The sequence below is a fragment of the Peromyscus eremicus genome, chromosome 2 (assembly GCF_949786415.1).
Source record: "Peromyscus eremicus chromosome 2, PerEre_H2_v1, whole genome shotgun sequence".
Taxonomy (NCBI): domain Eukaryota; kingdom Metazoa; phylum Chordata; class Mammalia; order Rodentia; family Cricetidae; genus Peromyscus; species Peromyscus eremicus.
The window spans coordinates 94,146,491-94,165,335 of NC_081417.1; the positions used below are offsets into that span (position 1 = coordinate 94,146,491).

The following is an 18,845-nucleotide window of genomic DNA, read 5'->3' on the forward strand; positions in this document are numbered from 1 at the left end:
GAACTATATCACATGACCTTAAAACACTTTAAAATTATTTGATTTGAAATGCATGATGGGACTGGCATACAACTCCCACATCAAGGTATGGGCTTTAGAATTATTGGACTGACTATTCTATAGTGGGTAGCTGTTCCAGCTTTGATCTGGAAGTACTACCCCCATTGAGGCTTCAACAGTCTGCCTACAAGGCAGGGCTGAGACAGGAGAGATCAGATGTGCCTGAGCTCTTAGTTCCTAGATCCTGGACGCTGGAGGCATGCTGAGCAGAGTTCTCCAGAGAACACTGCTGGACTGCGCTACACCTTTCCCAGACCCTGTAACCTATCCCTTTACTTGTAAGTTACCCCACAAAATAAACCTCCCTTTTTACTAGAGTTGCCTTAATGCTACAATTAATATCACTTCAGTGACTAGTGCTATGGATGATTGATTGATAAATAAAGTGCTGATTGGCCAATAGCCAGACAGGAAGTATAGCTGGGACAAGGAGAAAGGAGAATTCTAGGAAGTGGAAGGCTGAGGCTGAGGAGACCTGCCAGCCGCCACCATAAGGAGCAGGATGTAAAGTAAAATTAAGCCACGAGCCATGTGGCAACTTATAGATGAATAGAAATGGGTTAATTTAACACAAAAGAACTAGATAGCAAGAAGCCTGAGTCATTAGGCCAAACAGTTTAAGTAATATAAGTCTCTCTGTGTTTGATTGGGTCTGAGTGGCTGCAGGACTGGCAGGTGAGAGAGATTTGTCCTGACTGTGGGCCAGGCAGGACCAGAAAAACTTCAGCTACATTAATCTATGCTCAAAAATCAAACAAATAATCAAGCAATAACTGGTTGCTAACATTAATATTATCACTATTTATTTCCAAGTCTAATAAGTAATATTGTAATTGTATAGCTTTCAAAGTATTCTACTTTTCATCTGTTTGATACAAAATTAGAAAATCCAAAATTTCAAATGGATGAAAATAATTAAGACTATTCTTTCTGTAGTAAGTAAAAAGGGATTCCACACTCTATATTAGTTTATGATGTTTTTACCAAGAGCAAACAAGTGGATATTTTTCTCTTCTAATGAAATTCTATCATACTCTTCCTCCTTTCTTTCCAACAGTCATTAAGGCTAGTCATTGATTTCAATAATAAGTTCTCCCATTATTGCGAATTCTTTGGGCCACCGACATATTTTCTGTATACAATATCAATATTTCCATTTCATCACATATATTTTACTTGCTACCTGTATTAAAGGTCCCTATAACATAATCAATGGCCATTTAAAATATGCAGTTGGAGCACTGGGAACATAGCTCAGTGGTAGAACAAACACTTGTTTATCTTGCATGAGGCTCTCAGTTGGATATCAGGACTACAAAAACTCTAAACCAATAATTAAAATATGAAAATGGAAGCTGTGACTACTTGGCTTAATAAATTTTATATCATTTTAAAATTGAACATCCTAATATTCAATATTTTAGTTGGGTGAGGATAAACCCTTGCAATTCCAGCACAGGAGAGGAAAAAGGAAAAAGACGATGTTTCAAATCCAACTTGAAGTACATAATAAAACCCTGCCTCAAGAAACTCAAGGGTTGAGTATAAAAAAACTCAGTGTTAGAGTACCATGCATAAAATGCACGCACACACACACACACACACACACACACACACACACACACACAGAATACCAATACCTATGAGAGAACTTGGTAATTCTACAAAAGCTGGTCAAATGCTACATAAAAAAATGCTCAAGATTTTTACAGAAGTTCCTACTATCAAAGCCACACTGAAAACAAAATCATTTCATACACTGTTTCCCTTTTATATTGTGACATTGTCCTCAAGACAGATTTTGAGCTACATAGTGTGTACTACCGCCTGGAAAGGGCACCCAAATGCATAAGATTGATGAGAAAAACAAGATACATGTCATACTCAACAGATGTTATAGTCACATCCCCAGCAACAAAGACCTGGAGCTCAGCCAAATTGTGAGAAGCAAAGCATGTGTCTACGGAGGATGGGCTCCAGTGAGGAACCTGTACAGTTCCAGGATGGCAAGCCAAAGGAGGCTAGGCTGACCACCTCAGGGTTGGCAGGAGAAACACAGTGTAACATTTTGTGTGAGATCATTACTTTGCATGGCAGCCTTTGGCTGCTGCTGGGAATAATCCGAAAGCTCATCAATTTGTTATGCAGAAGTAATATAGCTGTACAGTCAGTGGTTCATTCTGAGGAAAGCCACAGAAAGAAGAGGTTCCACAAAAGGTGCATACAAAGATAGTAAGTCGTCTGCTCAAAGAAACATTCAGCCAAGTCACTCTTAAACCAGATTCACAATTACCATCTGAACGACACATACATTTAACTATGATATTGTCTTTCCAAATAGAAAAGAGGCAATTATAAATCGTCATTATTCATGTCATCATTTTTATTATAATTTCTCTAAATTATTTATGTCCACTTCAAAGTCTTTATATATGGCTTTATAAAATTCTAGGAAGAAAAGTAAAACATAAAAAAGACTATATAAATTTATATAATGAAAGTTCCTGTTTGTCATAACATTAACTTTAGCATTACCCCTGCCCCAATGTGAAACAATAATAATATAATGTTTTCAGTAAAATTAGACAGAGGAAATAATACAGAAAATAATGTAGAAGAACCAAAATATGAGGTAACTGTCCATGTAAATGTTGGTAAAGCAATGCACATAGGAAGTAACTGGATAAAAAATAAGACAGTATCCACAGAGCAAGGTCTCTGACAAGTATCACTGGGATGGCCTTATCCTGGTGAGCAAAAGAAAAATAAAAATAAAGACATGTGGATGCTGCCACTAATTTGTCAAATTCTGTTGAAGCTACTATTTTAGGAAGTTCTCTTGAACTTCCTATGGAGACCTAATGCAAGAAGCTATCTGCTACATATCCTACATATTTAAATGGTACTGTATAATATATATATATATATAATTAAATGTGACTTCTCTTTTTAAAGAAAAAATGGGAAAAATTTCTGAAGATTATATCTTCTTTCTTTGTGAATAGGAATGAAATAAATTAATCTTACAACTGATATGCTATATATTTTAGAGCTTTAAGGTTTCCCCTTAGCACATGATTCCTATGACAGGTTCTTCAAAGTTGTAATCAGAACTAGGCCATCACAGTTTAATAGTTTAGCAGTTGTATCAAAGCATGTAGTGGACAAGTGTGCCTCATGAAGTTTCCCAGTTCGACTCCTCAATCCTCAGTTCATCACTGAAATATCACTGGCTTCTTTTAAGCAATCAGAAGACCTTAGTGGGAAAGGAAATGTGTTACAGGTGGAACTAATGCAGTCACTCTGTTCATCATTTGCCTCTTATGCCTAAAAGGTGCATTTGAAGCTCTTGAAATGAGTCATAGAGAACTTTAAACGCCTATTTTGTTTTCAGTTTTACTCTCTGTTCCTTAGAATTCTTACATCCCTGCTAATGTAGGGTAAGAGCCATCTTCATGTGTCCTTTACGATCATAGTGTATTAGTTAAAAGTACAATTTGACAAGTGGTTGCTCAAAGCAAAACGAGTGTTGGTGCAACACATTAAGAAAGCACAGCTAATATTTTTTTCATTGAAATTCATACACCAGAAAGGTCATTTTTATAGAGTAACTTTGCTATTTCTTTTGTCCTTTCAGTATCACTACACCAAATTTCCACCAGTATGTACAAATTATTGCTCACATACTAGAAAAGAAATAACCAATTCCTGAGATGATTTATTCAGCTTTTTAGATTCGTTACTCCAGAGGTAATAGTTTAGTTACTACATACACACATACATACATATACACATACACACATACATTTAGCTATGAAGGATATTGGCATTCATGTTGCCTCTACTTTTGTATCAGCTAAGTAATTCTAAGAATAAGAAGCAATGTAATATAAATACAATAAATTAAAAATACTTAATTATCACAATCATATTTTAAAATGTAACTCAGTACTATTTCTGCTAAAACATACGGTAATGAGAATATATAAACACTTTTAGATCTAATTCTTGCATTTCCTTTCACAGAAGTTCTTTGCTGCTTATGATAAACTCCCTTAGCCTTTATTTTGTATTTGCTGACTCTGACACTCCCATGTGAAATGATCTTAAATATGTACTCATCTGAATTGTAGTCACTTTCAGAAGATATTCACAGACCCTAACCTTCATGCCACATCAGTCCATCTTCCTTGCTTTGCATTTGATTTCGCCATAGTTATGGTGCAGGGTTAATAGACTCTTGGTTGCTTTCCAAATACTGTAGCACTTGGTCAACAGTCACTGAGGATGGCAATGTGTTTAAAGAGTGCTTATGCAGCATAGAATCTGTGGCCAATTGGCAATAGATACCTGGTACTTGGTTCATTTGAAAATAAAATATTACAAAAGCTGTTCAAGTGCCATTGGCTTTCTCCACCTTGAATATTCAGAAGCTATGAAATGGGGGCATTCCTCATAAGGACTAATACTGTCTATCTAGGAAATCTGGTTATAAATCTACAAAACTCTGTGCACCAAGAGGTCAATATAGTAAGGAGATTTAAACTATAGGGTCTGAAGGCAAGCTAATGGAAAAGTTGATAAACCTTTTTTTTGTCTAATTTTTGCAGCTATAAAATAGATGTAATGATTATATTAACTTTTAGAACTAATATGGAGGTAAATAAGACTATATATGAATAGGAATATATTTATCACGTAAGTAGTGACTTGCATATACTAAAGAGTCAATAATATAACTATTAACTATTATTAAAACCTTCTACATGAATATTTCTTAAGAGTTCATGAGAAGATATTTCTGGCCAAAAATGTGAAGAACCTAAGATAAAAATAAGATCATAAGTGGTTCTTTTTTTTTTTAAGATTCATGTTATATTTTAGTGTATAGAGGCTGGAGTAATATGTATATATGTGAGTGCATGTCCCTTCAGAATCCAGAAAGAAATGTCAGATCCCTTGTAGCTTGGGTAACAGGTGACTATAAGTCACTGAACATTGGTATACAGAAGCTGGACATCAAACTCAGATGGCTGGAAATGTAGGGGGTGCTGTTAACTGTGCAGCTTTTTTATCAGCCACAAATGTGAATTTAAAGCCACCTGTAATTTGGTGGAAAATAAAAGTTGTAATGCCTCCTTCTTAAGTAATGATTACTGTTTAGGAAATTATTTATGTTTTAAATACTGGCAAATGAGACGTAAACGAACAATACAAATGCCAGTGTACTTCTATTTTAAGTTCATAGTAGAACACCTCTTTGAATTCTAAGAAGGCTGATGAAGCTTCATGTGTCTGAAATATACCAAGTCCCTGTGAAGGCCAAAGAAATGGTCAGAAGTGGTAGATTTTGAAACAAAATTAGGGAGAGAGGATTTCAACAACAGTGAGAAGACTTGTTTTGTTAAGAATCATCTGATCTCTTCTGACCTGGCCTCTCATATTGATTCATCTACAGGTTCCTCAGATAACATTTCTCATTGAAATACTATTGAATGTTGCCTTTTTGCAGAAAAATTATCTATACTAATAAGACAATTACAAAATTGCTTACACACATAACAAATATATCCTACACCTCTCTCTTTTATTCTCTCTCTCTCTCTCTCTCTCTCTCTCTCTCTCTCTCTCTCTCTCTCTCTCTCTCACACACACACACACACACACACACACACATACACACATACACACATACACACACATACACACACTAAGAAAACCTCTTAAGATGTGCTGACCTACTTTAAAATCTAGGTTTTGTAAATTAGCAGATTTGTAATGTATTATTAAAACTGACAAGTTACCAAAGTTTTTGTAGTACCATGGAAAATAAACAGTCTTCCAGCCATTCATTTTTTTATAAGAAGGAATATCTTCCTGTGGACCAAGGAAATGAGAGAATGAAGTACTAACTTCAATCATTCAATCAAATTCAACCAATTCTTCTGCCATAAAAAAAAAAACTGTTGCTTTCAACCACAAAAGTATAAATGATGAGGCTGAACCATGTCTTGTAGAGGAAAACACATGTGTTTCCTAGGAGAAAACAAATAGAGAATACACACCACACTGAACGAACACTTTCCTCCTGAGAGGCCACTCAACATACTTCCACACTGCCATTGCAAGGAATGACCTCTTGGAACAAGTGCTTTAAATAAATAGTAATTGGAAACTAATTGAATACATTACACATGCAATAACAAAGTGACAAGGAAGCCATGGATTTGAGGGAGAATGGGGAGGGGAGAGGGAAGGAAATTCCTTAGTGACAAAGGAAGCCATGGATTTGAGGGAGAATGGGGAGGGGAGAGGGAAGGAAAGGAAAAGATGTAATTATATTATAATCTCAAAGATAAAATAAGAAAGAAAAGGGAAACTAATGAGTACATGCACAGTGCAATGAGAAATTTTAAGTGAAGAGAAAATAAATGTCCCTGGTTTTGTGTTGCATATAATTAGGCTTCAATATTTTGAACTATAAATTTTTAGGCTAATTCAACATAGTCTGTGTTCATAGTATCAGATAATAATGCATTATTGTATCCTACATAAGACATTTAGGGATAATACAGTGGGAAATATTCTGAAATTTAGTCAGGAATGTTCTCATGAGTTTTATAAGATTAAATAGAATATTTTTTAATTTAAGGATACATAGAAATTCTAATTTGCTTTTAAAATTATACATTTTACCTTATTTCTTCCTCTATGGTTTTCTACAAAGTGTATATCATATAGCCTCCCCTAAAGCTATCTCACTCTCCCTCCAATGTGAACAGAATTTCTTTAGTGTCTCTGTTCTCTGCCGAGAAAGCCAAGACATTTCTGCCATGGTTCTAACTGCAGCAACAATAAGAATGCTCACTGTGACCTGTACACTGTGATTGGAAAACACAAGGGATAGATGGGAGTTTCCACTGCAACAGTGGCCTGGAGGTTTATTAGTGTTTCCATGCCACGTCTACATGAAGGTAGCGCAGTAAGTGCTCACCATGCTTTGCTGCTTCTCCTGATCTGGAGAGTGTGGCACACAAGAGGAATTGGCAGTGGGGCATTCCAGCTTAGAAGATAAAGAAGGTTGCCAACATACTACAGTGGAAGACAGAGAGGCTGTCACTGCTAAATATGCAACACAGATTCCACGCTGCTTCTAGAAGAGATGCCTCTGACTCAGAATGATAGAGTATGGGGGTTGTGACACCACAGACAATTCCAAGTATGTACCTTACCTAAAATAGGTGGTACTTTGGGGAGATTTCTTTTTTTTTTTTTTTGATTTTGGAATTAAAATGTTTTTAATGATCTGGTTATACTTGGTAAAGCCATAGGTCGGTCTAACTTGGCCAGTCTTACATCTCTGGAATAATGGGTATTGTACTTAGCAGTCTTTGATACAGGGAAAACGCAGTGAATACCAGGGACAAAAACTCTGGGTTCTGCAGCTAAGTGCGTTGTGTAATTACATTGTATCATTCTGAATGGTGACTCTGACTCAACGTAATTAGATAAGTTAGAGAGAGAAGAGGGGGTGACATCTACCCTAATGCTTATTGTATCTTTAGTATTGGGGTCATTATCCTGTCTTTGATAATTTTTTTTTCTAAAATTAAAGAAAAAAATAAATCGTGGAGTGATAAATTGCTTTTGTCTGTGTTCTGCATGGATACCTGAAGGCAAGGCCCAAAATTGGAAATGGGGCACAATGCATGTGAGAAGACTTCCCCATTAATATGAAGGCTAGGTTCTAAAGTGAAAAAAATACCTCTGAATTTAAAACAGTATTTGGAGGAAGAAGTAAAGGGAAGACATTGTCTTTAGAGGAAGGGGACGAGATTTCCTCTCTCTCTCTATTCTTTTCCTTTACATTTCAGCAGAATATCTGATCTTGTTCAAGAAGAGTTCAGGTCATTGTATTGGGACAGCATTAAGGGATGATAGTGTGTGCATGCATGTGTACGTGTGTGTGCATGCACACGCTCATGTGTGTTTCCTCCAAAATAACAAGCTGACTAGATTAGTGGCTAAAATTAGTTAGATATCTGAAATGGAAAATACTCCATTGTCCTTGACTTTGGTGGCATTTTGTGGATGTTTTTCTTTTTCTGTTTGGTTTTGTTCTCTGATTTGATATTTCCTAGCATATTGGATACAGAATGTATAAAATACATGTTATTTGCTTGTAGTTGAAGGAAGCCATGTTCAGGACTTTTGTCCTAAACTACTCAAACCATCTATTTAAACAAAACAATAGATACAAACCCTAGGGTGCACGCAGGCATTTAGTTTATTTAGTTACTTTAACATTTAGAAATTGAAAGTGAGTTTCTTGTTTTCCTTGCAGCTTTCACACTCTGTAACATGCTTTCAGATAAACAGCAATTTACATAAATTGAACTATCTAAATGTGATGTTGTAAAATAAATAAATATGTAAAGAGAACATATACACAGGAAACATTTCTGGCTACGTTCTCTATTCATGTACCCACTAAACAACTCACCTTTTTAATACTAATTAGGTTGGTCAAATATAAGCTTGGATTTCTTTCTAAAAGGTTTTAATCACAAGTTTTAATCCAGTGAATACTAGTACATGTGGAACTGTCTAAAGTACTTGTGCTTCAGAAATATTTAGTTCAAATATTCACAAAATTTGTACTTGATTAAAACAGTTTTATTGCTTCCTTACAGTATTCAAACAAGTATACAAGGCTTCCCAGATAAAACAATATACAATTAATTTGAGCAATCTTTAAAATCAAATGAAATATATATTCAATTATAAATTTTTTCTATTCCTTTCTTGACACCTAATGTGAGTAAATGTGTATTAAAGTGTAGAGAAGATGTCTTTTTTACTTCAATACATCTTGAGCTTTGAGAATATTTGATAGGATATTTAGAAAGCATAATTTATAAAAACAAGGCCTTTGTGTATTGTTGTGCTTTATTTGATTATGAATTAATCAAATATAAATCATGCATCACCTGTGAGTCAGAATCATTTTTTGACCTTTGATTATTGTATGCACCCTGGAAATTTCTGAGCACACTGTTTTCACAAAGTTCAATGCTGCGATATGTAAGACACTTAGAGTGGACACTGCGCTCAATACCATGACACAGTGGCATGTAAAAACTTTTTTGGAGGATGAACTGTATTTTTATGTGTTACTGGGTTGTCTACTGATAATTTACTACAAGATGTGCAATGTGTTGTCCAAGCATGTTCTTGATAACACATTGGTAAGTACAACTAGACTGGTACAGAAAAACACTTCATAAAACTGGAAATTCATTTTATGTTTGCATCTCTTTATATTTGAAGTCTTAGGTTACTTCCTTAACATGTAAGGACTGAAAGTGGATTTCTTGTTTTCCCTGTAGCTTTCACACTCTGTAACATGCATTTAGAGAAACAGCAATTTACATAAATTGCACTATCTAAATGTGATGTTGTAGAATAATAAATATGTAAAAATAAAGAGAGGAAGATAGAAGACTATAGCCACTAAGGACTTCTGGCTTTTTTTCCCCCTCTGTGTTCTCAAACTCATGTATTTGATTATAAAGATGCTAATTCAAAGATAGTGATTTGTGGAATATTTTCTTATTGGCAAGAATAAAAGGTGCTTCATTGGTACACAAGACAACTGTCTCCTCCCTTCCTGGAACTCCATCCTGGTTCTCTAGAGCAAGGGGCAACCAACCAAGAAAGCAACAGACAAATATCTGTCCAACATGGCTTCAGGATAATTAACTTTGCCCTTTTGCAAATAAGCCTCTTGCTCCTGCGTGGATTCTTAGATTATCACAGTATAATCTGACAATTTCTCAAGTGTTAGACCCATTTACATCAGTAATTATGCTGGATTGTTTCATACTGTTTTGGAATTGAAATAATGGGAAACTGCTACAACCATCCCTACCAGACAGACAATACTTAATTACAGAGTCTAGACTACCTCTCTTAGCTAACACATCAAATCCCAGAAACCTTGTTTCCAACCTCAATGTGTCTTCCCCTAAAGATACTGTGCATTTTTTGTACCTTAGTTATGTGTCTTCATTCAACACATCTTGAACAAGTTTGAAAAGTCTGCTGTGAGTACAGTTAACGTTTATACTGTTGATTATATGAGTGAAATTTACTTGTTATTTTTAATGTTCAATGTTTTTGAGATATCTAATGAAATCCAAGTGAACTGAATGTAGTTGAAAGTTTAAAAAAATGCACTTAAACATGTTAACAGATAAATTGAAGTGACATTCAACTTAATACGAAATTCTATTCAACTAATTTTCACTATAACTTGTTAAATGGCATAATTGAGCATATTTACTATATTATTCGTGTGGCTGACATTTATTAAGCTCAGTATAGGTACATATCCAAAAATAAAATACTAAATTAAGATATTTGCCTCAAACAACAGAAGATTCTTAAAGTTACATGTTATATTTACAGAGATAGGTAGATAGATAGTTGATGGATGTGTGGATACATACATAGCTAAGCAATGATTTTAATTATGATACTCCACAACTGATAGTTTCTAAAAAGTTCTTTAAAAAAAGACCTGCAGGTTATTGCAGGTTATTTTAAATGTGTTACATGCATTGCAAGTCACATGTTTTTAACACATAGTCTTCCCATTAGCCATCCTCTAGGATAATAAAGCTTTAGAAATGCAGAGTTATTAAAAGTTACATTAAAGATATGCTTATAACCACAGAACAATTTGCACCCATTGCAGCAACAATTGTGGGGTTTATTATTACTTATCAGTAAAGTGTTAGATGTGTATCCAAATAATTCTGTAAGGACAATGTTTTAGCTTTCTACTGCACTTAACATCCCAAAGGGAAGTGTCGTTAGTACTGGCATGCTCTGCAGCCTCATATGCTTGGGTTGATGCACCCTACTCACAATACGTGAAAGAAATACCAGCATTGCAGAGATGAAGAGCAAAATAATTTTTTCTCAATAGTTCAGCATTCCAAAGCTAGACCTAATTAACATTACTTTGCTTTCTAAATTAAGTCTTTTAAGAAAATGATCCTCCTATCCAGAGCTTCATAAAATACATGACCATGTGTTCTACAAAATCATCTTTATGTTGCTATAGTTACTGAAATAGACTTATAAATTCTATGTTGATATTAAGGGAAAGGAAGGTATGTTTGCTTTGACCAACTGCAACTGTGAGCAAATTCAGGTACACAGCACTTTATTAGTAAAAACTCCTTTGGTAAGCACACGTTAGAGGAATTAATCATTCATTCCCTGCAGACTGCTTATGTATTTCATCAGGCCATTATCTGATCTGAATAACAAGAACAATTGCATAATAAAATGCATTACTGCTGACACTAGCAACTTTATTATTCAACTTTAAAGTTGCAACTCCTGTATGACACAAAAAGCTGGTGGCAAAAAAAGCTAACAATTTAATGACCCTGGCTAGGCCTGATTTCTCTACAGTTATAGAAACAGTTACCAGGTATCTCTGTAGGCTTGGCTAGAAACAACTTTAATTCAGGCTATCCTTCTTAACACTATGACATAATTATAGCAAAGGCAGACTGTGTGTCAGTTTATTATTATTAATGTTGTTGATAAATCTCCACTTTCAGAAATGAGACCGAATGAACAGTTCTCCTGTGTGTTGTGAGTAAATACATATGTCGTAAAATACATGCAACTGCATGGTTGGTTCACTCTTAAGTGTGGCTGCTTATAGACTATTATCCTTTTACTTTTGAATACTGGTTTTCAAATGTCCTATATCATCTCAGAGATGTGAGGTCAGAAATGATAGAGGTCATCCTACACATAACCCAAATTTGATCAACCAATGATATCAGTTTAAATTATTTAGATTCATTTCTAAACCAACCAGTCAAAGAAGCTGCACCGGAGAGCAATAAAAGATCTTTACAATTTGGGTGAGAAATAAAATGATGCTGAAGAAACAATGGCACATCTTTCCAAAGTGATCCCCACCCATTGTAACTTTGTATCACCATAATCTTCATCTCCCCCATTGTCCTGTCTCATCACTCTAAAACTTATGTCCCGAGTCAGTCAGAATGGCCCACAAAAAGGGCAGGATTCTAAATGCCATTTCCGTTCTTAAACATTTTGTCTTTTTCATATTTTTAAAATCAATGCCAAATGAAATTTTTGCTTAGCTATTTGAGGTAATAGAGAGGTGACAATATTTTGACTGTAAGAGTGTCACACAAATATGAGATATCCGTTAACCATTAATTGATAATAAATGATCATTATAATGAAAATTTGCCTGATAATTAGTTGTAATTTTCAGTCAAATTGTATAATTTTGCAAGTTTTTTTTTTAAATTGGAAAAGCATGTTTTATATTAAGACAAAAAACCCTGAAAGTTAAGAATAAATTACATCGACTTTCTTTTCTAACCACTATTGTACTCCAATCTGCATGAGTGCCATTGTGTCAAAGAACTTTGAGTTAAAATTGGTTCAGTTGTTTCTAACCTGCAATTCCTACTGTACCTACTGTATCTGTAACAATGCAAGAAGAATTAGATTCAAAACCCATTTGGCAGTGATAAAGAGGAGAAAATGCTGAAACGTTATTGATTCTTTTCCCTCTTGTGCAAAACAAACTGACTCAACTATATTTTCCCTGACATAACACAAAGGTTTTATTTAGATATTACAACATATTGGCGAATGTTAAGCTACACATGTCCCTTATTCTTTTAAGGTGCCGTTAACCTTTTCATGGCGAGAGGAAGAGTGCCCTACTTGTGTTCATGGAAAAGCTGCAGCCTCTGACAGGCGATGATAGTCCAAGAGAAATGCTATCTGCAAAAGTTTTTGATGCAGCGATATTCAGCCTTAGGAGACACCTTAAACCTCTCAGCGGCTGATGAGCCTGTCACAGTTCATAACCGGCTGTGTCAGAGTCACAGGCTCAGCCCGCTCTCACACTGCATTTTTCACAGTTCTCCAAATTAACTTCACCAAATTCTCCGCCTAGGCTGATGCCAGGACTTCCTCCACACATAAACTGCTCACAGACATGAAGTCATCCGAACAGGATTTTCTTCTAGTCTTGCAAACCATCTCTATTAACTTTCCCCTGACCCAATTAATTTTGCTAGTGATCCTTAGAACTAAAGATAAAACACGCAAAACCACTGAAGTCAGCAAAGGGTGGAACTTGGGGGTGGACCAGGGTTGAAGGGTGACAGGAGGGAGGAGGCAATGGGATGGGAATCCTCAAGCTTTTTCTAGGTAACAGTCAATCTTAGAGCCAACCAACACATTCACAAACCAGGTCTTCCAGCCGCCCTCGAACAATGAGCCTTTAACAATCAGACTCCTGGGAAGGCTTGCACATGCAGACACTCCTAAGTGATCTCCCACAAAGAAAGCCACACACACACACACACACAAATGTTTAGCGAAGCACTTCTCAGGTAGAAATTACTCAAGTTATATAAGGCAAGTTCTTCCCTGGTAAAACGAACGAACGGGGAGGAAAGCCTTCGGTAGACGCCTCACTTTAGAGACCAGGCACCGAGAGCAGTTGTACTTACTAGAGCCGCCGCTCCGCTCTCCTCGGGAACCGAGGAGTCTCCCTTTCCCTTTCTGCCAGTCCAACGGAGAACTGTCTTTTCTATTCCAGGGTCCGGGCTCAACTGCAGACGGGGAGAGAACAGCCACAGCCGGCTGCGCTCCGTGTCGGTGGGCTGCAGCGCTTCGGCTTCTTTAAAAGTGGGATCTGCGTGTGCGAGGGCGGCGCGGGAGGGCGGCAGCGCGCTCGGAGCCCGCGGGTCCCGCAGACGCCGGGGCGAGTGCCCGCAGGTGCGGCGGTGCGCGCGGGCGGGGCGGGGCGGGCTGGGCGGCTGCGGCGGGAGCGCCCGGGAGCCTGAGGCTCGCACTCCGCTGGCTCGCGCTCGCGCGCACAGGCGCTCGCACCCGGCCCGGCGCGCCGCCCGCGCTCACCTGCATTTCCTTAACGAGCCACTTGATGGCTGCGGCGACGCGGCCGCGGCCCGCAGGAAGGACCGGCGAGGGGGCGGCAGGATGCCGAGGCGACGGGAGACCCCAGCCTGGGTGGCCAGGCTCAACCTCGACCCCCGGCTGGGCGCGGAGAGCACCTGCCCCGGCTACCGGGCGCCGGGCAGCGTCGGGCCAGATGCGCGCTTCTGCAGGTGTCCGCGCCTCTCCGGCTCTGGGTTTCCTTGGAGGGAGGCTGGCGGTAAGGGGTGAGGGATGGGGGTCTGAAAAAGGTAGGGGACAGAGCTGTCCTTCGTTCACAGCACAGTCAGATGATGTGGAGAAAGACAGGCACTTGGGGCAGGGATGTGCTTCGGAAACTGGATGTAGTTTGCAGTTTGGGCGCTGGACAGTTTGGCGGGGTTTGAGGGGGAGAAGGGGCTCAGCCAAGGTGCCTGTTATTCGGAAGTAAACCTGTAGAAGAGTTGCTGGGGAGCAGCCCCCATACTCCGGAGACAACACCCACAGGTATAGGAAGGAGAGGGTCCGTCGCCGCCTCCTTGACACCCCAACGCAGATGGTCTGTGCTTCCTCGGGGGAGATGCACTTCAGACTTGGGGCTCTGGGGAGAGGAACTTAACGGTCCTCCTCCAAAAAGGTGGACGCGGGTACTGGATCCACAAGGACAGGGTGGGCAGAACAGAATAAAGGCTTTCTTCGCTTTACCATCATGTCTGATCAGAACACAGCTATAGGCAACAAACGTTGTCTCCTGTGAGACAGAGAGCACATCACTCTGTTGGTGCTTAAAATAAAAAGAAAAACCAGAATAATTATCCCATCGATAATAATACCAACCCAGAGCATTGAGAGCATACTCTGGCTAAAGGTGGTGTGAGCATTGTGGTGGAAAATAAATAGTTGTGAACCACTGCCACCCAAAAAGGCTTAACACTTCATCAACATAAATGACATATACCCAGGGTGTTCCCTCTTTTTTTTTTTTTTTCATGCACGATTCAATTCTTGTCTAGTTTCTTTGGCTCTTCATTAGTGACCCATCCTCTGCCAGGCTCCCTGCTCAGCCTCCCTAAAGCCACTGTGCTCACCAATCCAAAAAGTTTCACAGGTACCGTCATTGTGTTTTAAAACCTCTTTTGGAAATGCCAATATGTAAAACAAGTGACACGCTGTGTAAGAGTGTGCACGTGACATCTTTATGCAATTATACAGAACACTTGCTTTTCTTATGTGTTGTCTGTCCAAGATGGTGACTCATTCTATCTCTGTGTCTTTTCTCTGTGTCTGTCTCCGTTTCTCTCTCTTTGTCTCTCTCCTTCCCTCCCTCTCTCTTCCCCCTTTCCTCCCCCTCTCTCCCTCCTCCTTTCCCTGTCTCAGACACCCTCTCTCTCTCCCCCTCTCCTTTCCTCCTCCCAGCTTCTTCTCTGTACAAATATACCCCAGTCAGTCTTGTCTCGGTTCCTTCCTGTTAGTGTTCAATAATGGTTTTGCTTGAACTTTGTAAGGCAGCCTCTGACTACCAACAGGGAGTTGGAGCGAATTGGTAAGAGGGATGCTGGGACTCAAGGATGTAGCTACGTTTCCTGTCATCACTAGCTCATTTCATATGCTACTCTACTCAATGCCAAGTGGCAGCAGAAATGATTTCCTCTCTGCTATCCATAATATCTTTATACTCCCCTTGGAAACATAATTAATAATAAAAGAAATAATGCATTTTGAAACCGTGGGAAGAGCAGATGGATGCTGATGTGATGCTAGTCACCTTCTCTGTTGCTGCTGCCGACAGGGTGGCCACTTTCCTCTTTCTACTGCTGCTTCTATTGGGTTAAGCAAAGCATTTGGCCCTTTTACTGTGTTCTCCTTCCATCTTTCCCTTGACAATAGTTTGTGTATTTTAAATAAAGATTTCATTCTGCCAACCCGCAGGAAGCTTTTAACAAGATGCAGCTGAGCGTGTCGATATCTTACATCTTTTTACTGCTCTATGGGCTGCTCAGCTACTTGAAGCTCCTCACTACTTCAGACAAGCACTGGCACCTTCCAGAGACAGTGTTCCCAGGCTTGATTTACACTCACCGTTACAACTATCCTTTGGTGCCCTCTGGAAAAACATGGGACATTGCAAGTAAAGGAAGAGTGAGTGTTGAATGGAAGCCCCTTCCTGTCCCTTCCCACCGAAAGCACCATATGTGTTCATTGTGATTAGTTTTGTATAATGATTTTGTTATTGGTTCTTGTCTTGAAAACAGGATTGAGACTGGACTAAGGCTCTTAGGATGATTGTACCAGGTCTTAGGAGTTAAGGAAGTTTATCTGCCTACGTATCTGCTCTTTCTGGAATATTTACTAGGATGTATAATTTCAAAAAATAGGGGAGGTTTATATGTCTTTATAATGCTTTTGCTGTATGTTTCCTTTTAAAAATCTTTAAATTGTCTGTCAATGAAACCTGTGTTAAATAACCATAATGTGGAATTGAAATCAACAAAACAGAAAAGATATGAAAAGGTGAAAATAGCACTGCCTGGAACAGGAGTCTGCACAGGGACTACTTTTATCTGACAATGTTTCTTCATTTACTACATATTAATTTTGCTTTGTTTTATTTAAGCTTATTATTGGTTTGAATAGTCTGCTGTAAGTGGAAGAATTCTTGGAATTTACATTTGTCTTTTGGATTTTGGAATAAATACCACTTCCCTGCTTCAGTTTTTAAAATGGGCTTAGCAAAGCATCAGTAGCAAATCTACAACAATGATTTCCTGTTTTAATATATTTTTAAATATTTTAATAGCATCATGAGGAAACGTCTTTATTATACAGCACTCTGTGTTGTAGAATTTAGTAGACAGGGGAAGAAATCAAGTAGCAGGATAGTTATAAAGCTGGGAAGAGGAGGAAGCCTGTTGGAAGAGAGTGTATGCTCTCAGGGAATACCCTGATCCTCCCCAAGGCACCCACCCCAGTCATCCACAAATTATTCTGCTGTTTATTTCTCCAAAGGTAGCCACAGTCTAAAACTGTCTGTATTTGTTTTGACTATTTCAAGAAAGAGACCATGTTCAAATAGCATTTCTAACAGTGTATTGTATAATTGTTTCACTATTAATTGCTGTTGTTAATCTCTTTCTGCTCTTAATTTATAAGTTACAAGTTAAAACTTGATGTGTGTCTAGGTAAAAATTCAGTACACATAGGATTTGGTAGACTCTTTGGTTCCAGCATCCACGGGTCTATAGAGAACACTAGTATTGATTTACAGATTGCCGTTTTTTTTTTTTTGTGTGTGTGTGTGTGTGTGCTTGCTTCAGTCTAATAAATATTATCCTGCATTAATGTTTGGTTAACTATAGCCTTCACTCTAATATTATGCTGATTGGAAGAGAGTGCAAATACAAACAATATTATGTTAATAATAGATCAGGTACTCGTGTACTTAATGAGTCTTCTTATTGTTACATATGGGACAAAGAAAATTCTCCATTCCTCCAGATATTATTTTGTACGTCAGAACACAGTTCTGACGTACAAAATGCATCAAATTTACTTCATCTTTAATACATAGTTTGTCATCAAGAAAATTGTACAGGAATCCTTACCACATAAGGGAAGATGACTCACCTATACAATCATTCAAGTGAAGAAATATGAGTAAATAGGGTTATATTTGTTATTATTATGATCTCAAAGTATATATGAAGTTATGCCCTTGAAGGCACATCTAAGCCCAATATGCCCAAAATCTAAGAAATTCAGAGATACATGTTTTTGACATAATGTTTATTTTTTCCTTAGCTGTGCTGAATATTCTTCACCCTTCTCTTTCCGTTTCCAGCTCCAGATCCACAAGGAACTCGGAGTCCTGAGGGTAAAGTTTGAGAACTTGTAGCATCCTGGTTTCTTCTGCCCTCCTGGATTCTCTTTGTCCGTGGGAGACATTCTCCCGTGCATTGTACAGCTCCTTTCTGGCGGTGGCTGTGTTAGTTTAGGAGGACGGTCTTGCACCCACCATGCGTGGCCCTGCCATATAGGCACTTCCTTTATATCATATTCCTTCTGCAGTTCACTAGGGCTGGAATTATGGCCCGTGGACTCCATCGTTGATTCCTTTAATCCAGCAGCCTTTCTGGAAAATATTCTTCATCTAAATTCTTCTAATTACTTCCTTGTCCTTAGGATATTTGGAATATCATATTTGTATTTTTAAATACAAAATAGTCAAACATGATAAGCACTTTTCCTAATTATTATAAACTTTAACACATATATCAGCTACTGTGTACAGAAGTCTCAAAAGATTATCATGGCTCCACCTGAGAATAATTGTAACACAGTGTCAGAAGATACTAGAAGGTAAGATAATTTAATTGTAAACTGGAGTGCACTAAGAGATGTATAGAAGGAGCCAGGAAGACATCATTTCAGGGTTTGTATGCAAGGTGTTTCCAAAGGAGATTAGCATGTGAAGCAATAAATCAAGTCAGGATCACATACACCACTGTGGGTGGACAATCATCCAGTCAAGGCCTCAGAAACAACTAAAGGCAAATGTTCTTTCTGTGTGTCTCCCTGAACTAGGGAGGCATTTTATCCTGTCCTTGGACATCAGAACTTTAATTTGAGGCTTCAGCCACCAGAACTCAAGCCTTTAGGCTCTGGCAAATTTTCTGGTTTTTACATGTCTGAAATATCCAATTCTTCCCTCATGATCCACTTAAAATTCTTTCTCGGAGCTTCTTGGACCCCATAATTGCAGAGTGGCCATG

General features: G+C 38.1%; 1 long non-coding RNA gene across 1 annotated transcript; it reads left to right on the forward strand.

The window, feature by feature from the left end:
- Window positions 1-14,067: 14,067 nt before the first annotated feature.
- Window positions 14,068-18,015, forward strand: LOC131904976 (uncharacterized). Its single transcript, XR_009377823.1, has 3 exons — window positions 14,068-14,270; window positions 16,006-16,215; window positions 17,915-18,015. It is a non-coding gene; the product is annotated as an uncharacterized LOC131904976 (long non-coding RNA).
- Window positions 18,016-18,845: the final 830 nt, after the last annotated feature.